We start from the raw sequence: 12,749 nt of genomic DNA, 5'->3' as shown, positions 1-12,749 counted from the left end.
CATTCAATCAATTTTAGGTTGGTGAACTGGCTCAAATCTGGGAATTGACTCAAGGGTCGTGATATTTTAGGGATTCAAGTAAGACCTCCATTTACTAAGCTTAAATCTGTTCTGTTTATACAGATCAGTAAGAATTTAGTAAACTGTCCATCTAATTTTTTATAGGGGCACCATGATCAAGCAGCAAACACTAAAGATTTCTGTGAGTCAGACTCTTCTAATCACTGCTTTGACTCTGCTGGCAATTATGGTAACTATACTCATCTTGTCTTAGGCAATTTGTATTAGTTTCTTATGTTTGTCATAAAAAGTACCACAAACTGGGTAACTTAAAACTGTAGAAATTTATTCTCCCACATTATGGAGGCTAGAAGTCTGAAATCAAGGTGTTAGCAAGGTTGGTTCCTTCTGAGGCTCTGAAGGGGAATCTATTCCATACTCCTCTTCTAGCTTCTGATGACAGCTGGTGATCTTTGGCATTCCTTGGCTTGCAACTATATGACTCCAACCTCTGCCTTTGTCATGACACAGCATTCTTCCTGTACATCTCTGTGTCCAAACTTCCATCTTATAAGGACACCAGTCATTGGATTAAAGACCACTTTAATCCATTACAACCTCATCTTAGTTTGATTATATCTCCACAGATCCTATTTTCAAATAAGATCACATTCACAAATACTGGGGGCTAAGACTTCAATATATCTTTTTAGGGGAACACAATTCAACTCACAAAGCAATTAAATGCTGCCACTGACACTTGGCCTTTGTCATCTCAAGAGTCTATCATTGTCATTACATTTAGGGATCCTAGTTTATGGTAGCAGCACCTATGGTAATTTCTGGTCTATAATGAATAGCCAGCACAAAGCTCATCACAGATGCTGGAGCTCCCGTTACAGATGTATTTCTCATAACAAAGGCAAAGGGTATATTCTGAGAGCCCTCTCAAGGTGAGTGAGTAGGTCTTATATGTTAAAGACACGCTAACATTCAAATGTTTCTAATCCTTTAGATAGCTTCTACAGTATACCCCAAAAGTTCTGGCATTTTGATTTCATTTATTGTAGGTCACTTTTGGGTCCATGTTTCAGCCAAACAACCAAGTAAATTGTCAATCCTGTAAAACTGAAACACTGAATCTAGAATATTTCCTTAGTTGGCCCTATTATGGACTACATTGTTGCCCCCTCCCCAGAATGTATATGTTGAAACCCTAACCCCCGATGTGACTATATTGGAGATGGGTGTAGTTAACTTAAATGAGGTCATAAAGATGGGGCCTTAATTCCATGGGGCTGATGTCCTTATAAGAAAAAGAAGAGATATCAGAGCTGTCTCTCTCTCTCCCCATGTGTATGCCCAGAGGAAAGGCTATGTGAAAGTACAGTAAGAAGGTAGCCATCTGTGAGCCGGAAAGTGCCATCCACGGAAACTAAGCCTGTTGACACCTTGACATTGAACTTCAATCCTCCAGAACTGTAAGAAAATATTTTTTTATTATTTATGCCACCCTGCCCACGGTATTTTGTTATGGCAGGCCAAGTAGATGAATACAGGCCCATATCAACTAATTCTGCCCAATCCAACTTCATTTTCCTTTCACTTTGACCCCATATCTTTAAAATAGATTCTTATGTGTATCCTCCAGGTTTCTGACTATATAAAGTGATAAAACTGTGCAATGCTTTTGGTATGCATAGCAGCTCCAGCTCGTCATGGGTTACACTTTGTACTTTACCCCTCTAAGCCCGCTGGGACTTCAGGCAAGTTATAGGTTTAGAAACCAAGACAGGTGGTGGGGGTAGGTCTAAAAGAGGATCAGCAGTGCCTTACCAGTCAACTACATCAAGAAAGGCAGACCAAGGAGGGCTTACCTTCTCAACACAGGAGTAGAAGGGCTGCTTCTACTGGCAAAAATGGCTCAGCAGAACACAGGGGTTAAAGTCCCCAGCTTTATGAGAATCTGCCCATAGGATCCCATTCCAGCTTTATATTCATACAGAGGCTATAAGGCTGAGAAATCACTTTGCATCATTCAGGCACTGGCAGAGGGGAGACTCTGAATTTGGTTTTCAGGGCCATGTGGGTATGGAAAGAAGCTAAGAATTTCTTTCAAGGCAAACAGAAGCTTTCAGGTTCTTTATGTGGACACTGAGCTGAGAATTCAAATTCCTGTTCTTTCCTTACTTTCTCCAGCACAGTTAGGAGCAAACAGCAAACCTCGTTGTACTCCTTTGTTTGACTAAAATGTGCTAAGGCATCAAATATGTGGTCACCCAGATCCTTGTGTTCAGTAAGTGTTTGATTGGGCATAGCCAGTGGTGATATTTTGTGTATCTCTATTGTCACATCATGCCATTGACTGCCAGTGCCCTTCTTACTTCTGGAAATAGACTCATTAATGCTTTTAAATTTAATCATATTAGAGAAGACTCAAAACCAAGTCAGAGAAATCATACTTAAGATTCTATCCCTCTGGAACCACTCTTGGTATTAAAATCTGTATCAGTTAATGTTTAATCAAAGAGGCAAAACACTAGTATCTATATCTATATATTTATATCAGAGATTCTGTATAGCGGCACTATTGACTTTGGGAGTGGGTAATTCTTTGTTGGAGTGTGAGGGTGGGGGACAGTCCTGTGAATTGTGGGATCATCTATGGCCTCTACTCACTAGATGCCAGTAGCACAACTCCCTCCCCTCCCCCAAGTTGTAACAACCAAAACTGCATGCAGACATTGCCAAATGTTCCCTGAGGGTGAAAGTTGCCACCAGCTGAGAAACACTGGTATCTCTATATTATCTATATTTATATTTATAGCTTTATCAATCTCTTTATCTGTTGAAGAGAGAAATGGTTATGTGGAATTAGCCTTATGTGATTGAGGGAGATGGCTATGGAGTCTGTATGGCTGTTTTCTCACACATGATACTGAGGCTTCAAGATCACAGGGATGGCTGTCAGAAAGGGAAGATCACAAGCAGGCTGGAACCAAAAAGCTTAAGCTGGAACTCTGTGGGGAAGGACTAAAACCTGTGTTTGTTCTTGTCGCCTCTAACCTTGGTAATGAGGGCATCCAGCAGAAGTGGGGCCCATTGTCACAAAGTGAAACACACACACCTGGCCTAGGAGTCTGAGAAGCTGAAAGAATATCAGGGGAGGGTAGAGCAGCCGCAGGATCAGCTGCTGCTTCACACCAGTAGGGTAACTCTACAGATCACCAGCTATATGTGTGAACCACAAAATGCCCACCGCTTCTCTTTCAGCCTCCAAATCTCTTGAGAATCTTCCCTATGTCTGACCTCAATTCAAAACAAACAAGAAAAAAATTCTGGGAAATGCAATTCACCCTAGCCAAGGTGACATATGATAAAGCCATCACAAGATAGTTTGCTCAAAGTAGGATCCAAACTATGCCCATACTCAAATGAAAATATTATCCAAGCTGGGAGAATGTGTAGTTCCAAAGACTGACTACAAAATAAATCAAGAGCTTAAATGGATCAAAATTATATTAAATATGTAGAAACTTCAGAACGCTACAAATCAACACTATGTCATGTATGGATGGAAATTGTTTTCTTCATTGATGAGATAGAAAAAGATTTGTCTGGCACAAATGTATTGCCGTTTGTATATTCAAAATGATCACAGCTAATGCAAACATTTAACAGAAAGATAAATTTAATGTTAACAAGCACATTTGATAATTGTCCCAGGAAAGATTATAGGTTAGTCAACATTTTAAATGGACCATAGAGACATTTATCTCAGCAATTCAGCAAAGCAGCATCAACTCTTGAGTCAGAATAAAAGCTTTCGGCTTCTGATTGGAGAAGATTCTAAGCATTCACTTCATTTATAGTAAGACTATCTCAAATTTTTCTCTAAGATTTCCCAGAACCTTTCTGAGGCTTCATGCAATTTATATAAAAGTAATTTAACAAGCATTTGTTGAGCTGTTACTATGTGTCCGGCACTCTTCTAGGTGCTCTCTATATACAGAGAATAAAGTAGACAAATAATTTATTCTCAAGAAATAAGCCTTCAGTGGATCAATAAACAAATATGTATACACACATATAGCTGTGATAAGTGTTATGAAGGAAAATATGGCTGGATAAAAAGATGGAGAGTTATACAGAGGAGTGCTTGTGCCTTTTTATATCAAGTATTTAGGGAAACTCCACTAAAGATGACCTGTAAATAGAGATTTGAATCAAATAAGGAAGTAAGTGAGTGAGGATTTCTAGAAGGGAAATCTTAGCATTCTAGGAGAGGAAATCATAAATGGAAAGACTCTGATTGGAGCTATTAGCATGCTAGAGATCCAGCAAGGAGTGCCTGGAGTAGAAGGAGCCAGGGAAAGAGAGTTGGGAGGTGAAGTCAAGAGAGATCCAGGGGCCAGACTCAGAGACCATGGTTAAGATTTTCTTCCGAGAGACAAGAGAAGCCACTGGAGGATTTTGAGCAGAGTGGCATGATCTGAGTTTTGTTTTTAAAGGACCTTTCTGTTTGCGTTCTGGCAAGTTGACATTAAGGGGACAATGGTGGAAACAGGGAGACCAATGAGGAGGCTATTGCAATCATTCAGGATACTAGGGTGGTAGTGATGAAAATAAGGTGGGATAGTCAGATTCTGGAATTCTGGGTATATTTTAAAGTAGAGATTATGGGATTTGCTTATTAATGCTATGTGGGATGTAAGAGAAAGGGTCAAATAAATGGAATTATTTTTAAAAACTTCGTATTTAACTTCTCTCCTCCTTTTATTCAACAGAGTCATCATTTCTCTCTCTCCAAACACTCAGCACCCTACCACTTGCCTCTAGCTGTCTAAAACACTTACCATTCTCCTTACTCCTATAATGAGACATCCAACCCAACTCTACCACTTCTGTTAGTCTTTTTCCTATAAAAACCTTCCCTTTCTGCCTGTTCCTTATTCAATACTCACCCCATCACCGCATTCAAAGCCTTTATGCTCTGAGACTAACTTTTTTCACTCATATCTTAAACAGAAAGTATCTGATGTGAGTAATTCATATTCAGGTAGAAATGACTAATAACCTACATTTTGTTTTCAGGGGGGTATTTTAAAAAGTTTTGAAATCACGAAAATAAGCCCTTTTCTTGTGGTAAACATTCCTAAGTAGTGACAAGTTAAATGATCACCTGCTAATTACACTTAGTTGGTGACTGCCCCCATTCACGCAGGCCTTAGGCTGACATTATCCAGGCTCAGGCTTTATCAGAAAGGGAAATTACAGAAAACAAATCATGAACCATTATTTGTACAGAGCAACTTCATCACAGCTTGCTTATCATTATTAGTAAATTAATTAAAGAGGTAAACATGTGAACTTAAATCACAAGAAGAAAGACTGAAGTCTTTTAACATACCTGGACAGACTTGTCATAAACTATTGTCTGCTCTGTGGACCCAGCAGACTTTGTCCCAGGCCATTGGATGAGAGCCCATTGAATTCTGCTAAGAATCATTTGCTAATCCCCCTAAAATCATTCCTGATTCCCTCTCTCTCTTTCCACTAAGAAGAAGGGTAAATAAGCATCTGTACCCAATTGTGTGGTGAGGTAATCTCTCTGTGATTTTTCCCTTTGTGCCCATTAATAAATTTGTACACCTTTTCTCTTTCTAATCTGTCTTTTCAGTGAACCTTCAGAAGATGAATGGGAAGTTTTCCCTTGGTCCCTACAAGGTGTTAGTTACCTGGCCAAACCTAGCAGCACAAGTTGGGAAATTTTTAACCACAAAAGAAATGCAAAGTGAATATTATTTTGTGATCAAGGCAGCCCTGATGAAATAGTTGAAAAAGTTCTTTTTCTTACTGTTTTTCTTCAGCCCTGTATTTATAGGCACAGCTGCTTTAAAAAAAAAAAAGGCAGATGGCCCAGGCACGGTGGCTCACGCCTGTACTCCCAGCACTTTGGGAGGCTGAGGCGGGTGGATCACGAAGTCAAGAGATCGAGACCATCCTGGTCAACATGGTGAAACCCCGTCTCTACTAAAAATACAAAAAAATAGCTGGGCATGGTGGCGCATGCCTGTAATCCCAGCTATTCAGGAGGCTGAGGCAGGAGAATTGCCTGAACCCAGGAGACAGAGGTTGCGGTGAGGTGAGATCGCGCCATTGCACTCTAGCCTGGGTAAAAGGAGCGAAACTCCGTCTCAAAAAAAAGAGCAGATGAGCCCCATGTTGGAGTCAGAGCTTCCTGACCCCTGACCAGATACCAGAGGGAGATAAGACCCCCAAACCAGCCCAAACTGGAGGAGATAACCCCTTTAGATCATTAACATATCATTATAATGCTAAAATTCTCACCACAAAAAAGAAAATTTTTGCCATTTTATGTACATGGTTGTATGAAGATATGTGTTTGTGAATTAAGTCTGCACATCTGTAGTCCCACCCTGCACATGCTAATCTTCCTTCTTGCTCCTTGTACCTGGTCCTTAACCCCATGTCTTCTATTGGTCGGGCAGAAAGGGTCTTTAGAGTATAAGCTCCCTCCTTTTTCATTTCTGGAAAGAAAGAAAACCTGCTTGCCTTTTGTTCCAATTGGATGTTCTTTCTTTGTGACCAATACAAAGTAGGGAAATAATCTCAATTTACCAGTGACAATGAGTAACTAGCAATTTGAGCCAGTATAGCCAGCTTATTTTCCCTATACCATCTCCCATTTGAAATAATGTGTGCTTCTAAGAATATATACTTTTTATTGCCATGACAGAACTGAAGTGGATGAAAGTGCCTCTAGCTCCTCTATATCTTGTTATTTAGTGGATCCCGAAATCCAGTTATAAAACCTATAAGATTTTATTTGTTCATATTTCACAAATAAAAAAAAGATGGCAAGTAATGAGATATTTTTAGTTTTATTTTCATCTCCTCAAACAAACAGAAAAATAAAGCTAAGCTAGATTTGATGCAAAAGTATCTAGGTTCTTGTGTCCATTGCACCCAGGACCCCTAAGAAACTTACTCTGAAAAGAGAGAATAATAGAGATTAAATGCCAGTTGTGTTGATCTATAATTCAAAGTGATAAAATGGAAAGAGACCCCCAATATTACCCTGGCTCACACAATATAGCAGGTTAAGTGTCATGCCCTTCTCTAGGCATCTATTCTAATACAGGCTGCTGTGAGGGGATTTCAAAATTGCTGGCTCTAAACAGAGACAAAGATCTGTCTTTCTTATGGACTTTGTTTACATGTTTTACCTCTTTTCTTCATTTACTAATAATGATAAGCAAGCTGTGATGGAGTTGCTCTTTAAAAATAGTGGTTCATGATTCATTTTTCTGTAATTTCCTTTTCTGATAAAGCCTGAGCCTGAATAATGTCAGCATAAGGCCTGCGTGCATGGGGGGCAGTCACCAACTAAGTGTAACTTGCAAGTGATCATATAACTCATCACTACTTAGGAGTGTTTATCACAAGAAAAAGGCTCATTTGGGTGATTTCAAAGCTTTTTAAAATACTCCCCTGGAAGAGAGCAGAGGTAACTGTTTTCTTCTTTGGTGGGTCTAGACTTTAGGCAGATAAGGGAATTTCAGAGAAGAGCTTCATCCAGTGCTTTGAGAGAGACAAAGGATTGAGAGACAAGAGTGGGGAGGTCAGAGAAACCTTGAGGCTTCTTATTCAGTTCAGCATGTCAAAGTGCCATATTTTGGGAATATTAGTTTCTGTGACCCAACATTCCCCTGTCTGAAACTTACCAAGAAGTTTCACACCTAGAGTTCATGGCTATGGAGAAAAAATTGAGCAAGTAGCTGAATGGCAAAGGATCCCACTAAACCAGTCTCTCATTTTTGGGTCTAGGCCAGTTCAACTAAACAGCTGTGCCTCATTTTAGAAGATGGTGTTGCAGATGGCTCTCAAAGCTAGGCCTCTATATTATGTAGGGAAACAGATCTTTAATAAGAGGCATCTCTATGGAAATAGAAGAAAAAAAGTCAATGTCTGAAGCAGTCTACAAGCTAGTCCTTCTAAAGTTTGGAGGGCAGCCAGTTGAGAAGACCAGTGGCAACCTGACAGATTTTCCTAGATTGTAATTTGGGTGTAAAGTGTGTCCAAATATGAGCTATTGCAATGATTTTTCTTCACAGCCAATTTGATTAGCCTCAGCTTGCAAGGCCTCAGGTAAAAGGCAGTTTTAATTTCAGTAAGTCCAAGTCTGAATAAAAATGGAAGGAAAATTTGTAAGTCTGAATAAAAATGGAAGGAAAATTTGTAAACATTACTTTGAAGACTTGTCTCCAGGAAACAATTCAAGATTCATCCCAAATTGTAAATAATAAAAACTCAAAAACAATGAACGAGGCAAGAATCTAACAACAGATGTACTATGGTTTTCTTCTGAAACATAATTTTTCTCTCCAATATTCCATTTTTCTAAAGATAAATCATGGTAGGACAAATTTATTTGCAAAATAAAGCTTTAGTCATATTATACTTGGTTAGGTTATATTTGTATAAAATACAGCAAGAATAGTGATTGGCTATACAGGCTCTTTTGAAGTTAGCTTTGGTGGAACTTTTTCATAAGAAATCTCAGATTTGACTTTTAAAAGCCAGTCAAGGACAAGAAACCAAGGCAAGGATTTGCCATCAGGCTGTATCTATAATACCTGTACAAATTGGGAAAATCCTTCTATTCCTAAGGTCTCCAAAATATCTTGGGTTTCCTGGGCCTGTGAGAGGGTGACATTCTTTACTTTCCACAAGGTTAGGAACCTTGTAAGAGAACTGTGTAGGCAAGGTAACACAGTCTTTATCCAAGTCTATTGGCTTTGTAAAGTCAACCCCAATCCTTTAAAGCAGTTTGATCACAGCTGAAAATATGCTATTCTAGTCAAAGTCTTGGTAAAATAATCAGTCTCCAGTTGTGTCCTCTTACCAAAGAAAACAGATTCTTTCTGAACTTATGCAAATAACTATTTTGCCATAAAATAAGAATTCTCATGAATATCTTCTGAATTCTGGAGAAATCAGGTAGAGAGAAAGGTAAGGGTTTCAATTTTTCTTACCAAAGTGTACCCAATTGCTGTCAGCTATAAATAACTTAAAAAAATTTTCTTAACTCTGAAAAACAAAACATACAAATAATAAGTAATGTTTCAAACAAAAAGTTTATTAAAAATCTTTTCAGTCCTCTATCAGTTCAGTTCCATGTAATTAATTTTTATTTCACTTGCTGTTGGGTTAGCAATCTTCATAAACCCATCCGTTTTCTTTTTTTAATTAGAGTTTTGGAAGGCTTTACTTAGTTCAATAATATAATCTCCAGAGTTATCAGAAACCCATATTCAAGAGTACTTGGCAGGGTCCTTTCCATGAATTTCTTTGAAGACACAACACTTTAGAATTTGCAAAGTGCTTTTAGGAAGAAAAAGGCATCAGAAAGGAACAATTTACTTCTCATATTAAGACATATCAGATTTTTGGAAATTGCATACAATTTTGAAACACATTTCAATAACATATTTATACAAATATAACCAAAGAATACTAAAGTTATGTGAACTTGAAAAGTATTTGGGCTAGTTTCTTGGCACTCATTTATTTATAATTCAATTTGGTACCATGAGGACAATATACAAACAGGCATCTATACACATGTATACATAAAAATACAGACACACAAACAAAGACTTTATAGCTTTGGTTTTAAATTTTTAGTTATGAAACAGGTAAAACTCACTAGCTTAAAAGGACAGTTGAATTATATTGCACCTCTGTAAAAGGAACAGTTAGTTTGTTTGTCCCACACTGCCAAAGCCCTTACCAAGTTTTAGAGAAAACAGGATAGCAAATTTACATTTCAAAGCACAGAGACAGAATTTATGTTTTTCTTAACAATGAGCTTGGGTTTATTAGTTAGAGGAATGTTAAAAATGCCAAGGTGACACAAAATTAGAGAAATTTACCACAGTATTTTCTAGGGAGATTGATTTTATTTAGATAGGTAGTTTCTAATTTACTCTCTATTTTCTAACTGGAGCACTGAGCTTAGGGTGGAGCTAGCTCATCAATGAATAATAGAGCCAATGAAGCATTTGCAGTTTTCAGGGCCTAGTATTTAAAAATGAGAAAAGCAGGTGCAGCTGTAAGGCAGGGCATCTAGATCTCCAGAAATCAATAATTCTGTTTTTACACTGAATCTCAGCTCCCACAAAACCAGGCAATATCATGGGACAAGGCTGCACAAGACTTCCACAATGCATTTTGCTACAAGGACGTTCTCCTAAGGCTGGTGGGTGCTCCAACACCAATCAGCCCACTCTGTGATAAGTCCACCCCCATGGGAGTCTTATTCCATGGTCCTGAGTGTTTCCACAGCCTCCAAGTATTCAAACTCCACCTTTCTTGGATAAACTTGCAAAGAAACAAGTAGCCTCCTGTAGTAATAACCACTCATTGAAACCACTGTTAGCCACCTTAAACATTGTCGCCAGTATCAGTGACACAGAAGCCATACAATATACAAAGGTCAAGTGTTTCTCACAGTACAAAATAGCCCCTGGTATCCCACAGTGCCAAACAGACCAGGTAATGGAATGCAAAAGAGGGCAGAGCTTTAGACCTAAGAAGAAACTGCCATAACTCCTGGGGTTCCATCTGAAAAACAGGAGAACTCAAAAAAGGAGTCTATGCCACCTTTTTTCTGTGTTCCTCAAGAGGTCTCAGAGTCACTAGAAGTCCCTTTTAGATCTTTTCATGTGGTATTGAAGGTGGCAAAAAAGAAAAAGGAATAGAAGTAAATGGGAGAACACAAGTCTTAGAACAGTCAATTTCAGGAGATTTTAAGCTTTCTAAAAGGCCAGTGGAGTTTTACATTTTTCTTAGCAAAAATTAGACCAAGAAAGAAAGCAAACAAAGGGACTAAACATATAAATAAAAGAGTTTTGATCAACTGGAAAAAATTATCAGAAACAGAATCCAAAAGAGAAAAGGCAGAAAGGCGTTCTTAAAATGTTTAACTTGAATATCAGCTTTTAATTAAGGTGACTTCTGACTACAGAGGTCTTGAAAAAAATCTTTCCGAATCTCTTATTATCACATTTTATCTGGGACAAACAGCCAACATTCCTGGCTTTTGAATTCTTTCTTTCTCTTTCTTTCTTTCTGTCTCTTTCTTTCTCTCTCTCTTTCTTTCTTTCCTTTTTCTTTCACAGTACTTTTGCAAGTGACTCACTAAAACCAATAAGCTTTAACCAAGGTTATGACTTAACCAGGGATGCACAAGGCACATCCAAGGAGGTGCAAAGCATTCCTCACAAGTCTAGAACCATCCCAAAGACAGCTCAGAAAAACCAAAGTTTTGCTAACCACGAATGGGGTACAACTCACATTTTTGTCTGGCTATGTTGTCTGGAGTCTCCACTGACCATCTACACACACATCTCAACTGATCATCTACACACAAAGACCCTAAAGCCCCATGTGCCTTCTACAAATGGAAGAAGACAGAAAATCTAAAGCTGTCCATGAAAGAGAAAATGATCAATAACAAATGGGCACCCACAAAAGTCAAAAATCACACAAACATCAAAACAAATTTTTAATAATTGTTTCTTTTCCTCAATTAGAGGACTTAGATCTGCAGGAATTGGTTCTCTGACTGGGAATCAAACCTGAGTCATGGTGGTGAACTTGCGGAGTTCTAATCACTAGACTACAGGATGGAGTGCACCTTATTGTCAATTCCTCAGGGAACCCAAAGCAGATAGTTTTAGAGTACAAAGGATTTTAACTTTGTTTTATGTCAGATTTTTCCTCTTTAATTTTATCAAGAGAATTTCTAAGGCTAGCCATGACAGTAGTATGTGTCTTTTTAAAATTTGATCCTCTCATAAATATAAGTAATTGTTAGAATGAGAGATCTCTATAATCATTTTTTTAAGTAATCGTCTTTGTAAGTTAAATAATCCATCATTTGGTCACTGACAATTAAAATTTCCAATGATGTACTTATTTCATTCAATGCAATAAGCCTTTTCATGGAAAGCCCAAGAGGTAATTTTCCAGTTTTAGAGTAAGTTTTTAGCACATGAGCAAGAGGTGTTCCTGGAGAGGGCATAGAAGAGATATTCCTAATGATTCCAAAACAACTCATTCCCAGGAAGAGGCTAAGCCGGTGAAAGTCTTGTTGCCATAGACAGTTTGTACTGTTCCACCAGTATCCCACAAATTTGTAGGGGCCTACCAGTTCCAGACCCATTAATTTATGACACCAGGCTCTCCTGAGATTGGACTTTCCCAGGACTAACCAGGCAACCACAGTTGAAACAACGAAAAATCCCATGGATGGAACTTTTTATTTAAGAGAAACTCCCCTAAGAGATTGGTGCATTCAGAACAAAACATGCTGCTTAAAATCTTGTGTGCCTCAGCTTTCCAGCCATTTTCATATGTGACTTGAAAATCATGCCTCCTGGATGGTAAAAACTAAAGGAGAGTACTCCAACTGGTCACAAGTCATACTCTCAAAGACATAACACAAGACAAGAGGAGAACCTCATCTGTTTTTGTTTCAGGGACTCACAGAAAAGTTTGTCTAAATAGACACTCATCTGATCAGAATTGCAAAATGACCAGTTTACAGGGCCCACTTGAACAATGGGTTTATAGAACTTTTAGGCCCATTTTCTACCCTATGGTACTCCTCTTTATGACAGAACAACACAAACAGACAAAGACAAGTGAAAAGACTATTT

The 12,749-nt window shown here is 38.3% G+C and overlaps 1 long non-coding RNA gene across 1 annotated transcript in view; it reads left to right on the top strand.

Annotated features, from left to right (window-relative positions):
• Positions 1-5,947, top strand: part of LOC135269948 (uncharacterized) — a 131,742-nt gene extending 125,795 nt beyond the window's left edge. The window contains exons 4-6 of the long non-coding RNA XR_010338185.1: positions 166-250; positions 1,367-1,481; positions 5,871-5,947. This is a non-coding gene — a long non-coding RNA (uncharacterized LOC135269948). The remainder of the gene's footprint in view (positions 1-165; positions 251-1,366; positions 1,482-5,870) is intronic.
• The last annotated feature ends 6,802 nt before the right edge of the window (positions 5,948-12,749 follow it).

This window comes from Aotus nancymaae, unplaced genomic scaffold (genome assembly GCF_030222135.1).
Source record: "Aotus nancymaae isolate 86718 unplaced genomic scaffold, 86718_ANA_hifiasm-v0.15.2.pri h1tg000058l, whole genome shotgun sequence".
NCBI lineage: Eukaryota > Metazoa > Chordata > Mammalia > Primates > Aotidae > Aotus > Aotus nancymaae.
The sequence above is the reverse complement of the archived record's forward strand: the minus strand, read 5'-3'. Positions and strand labels throughout refer to the sequence as shown.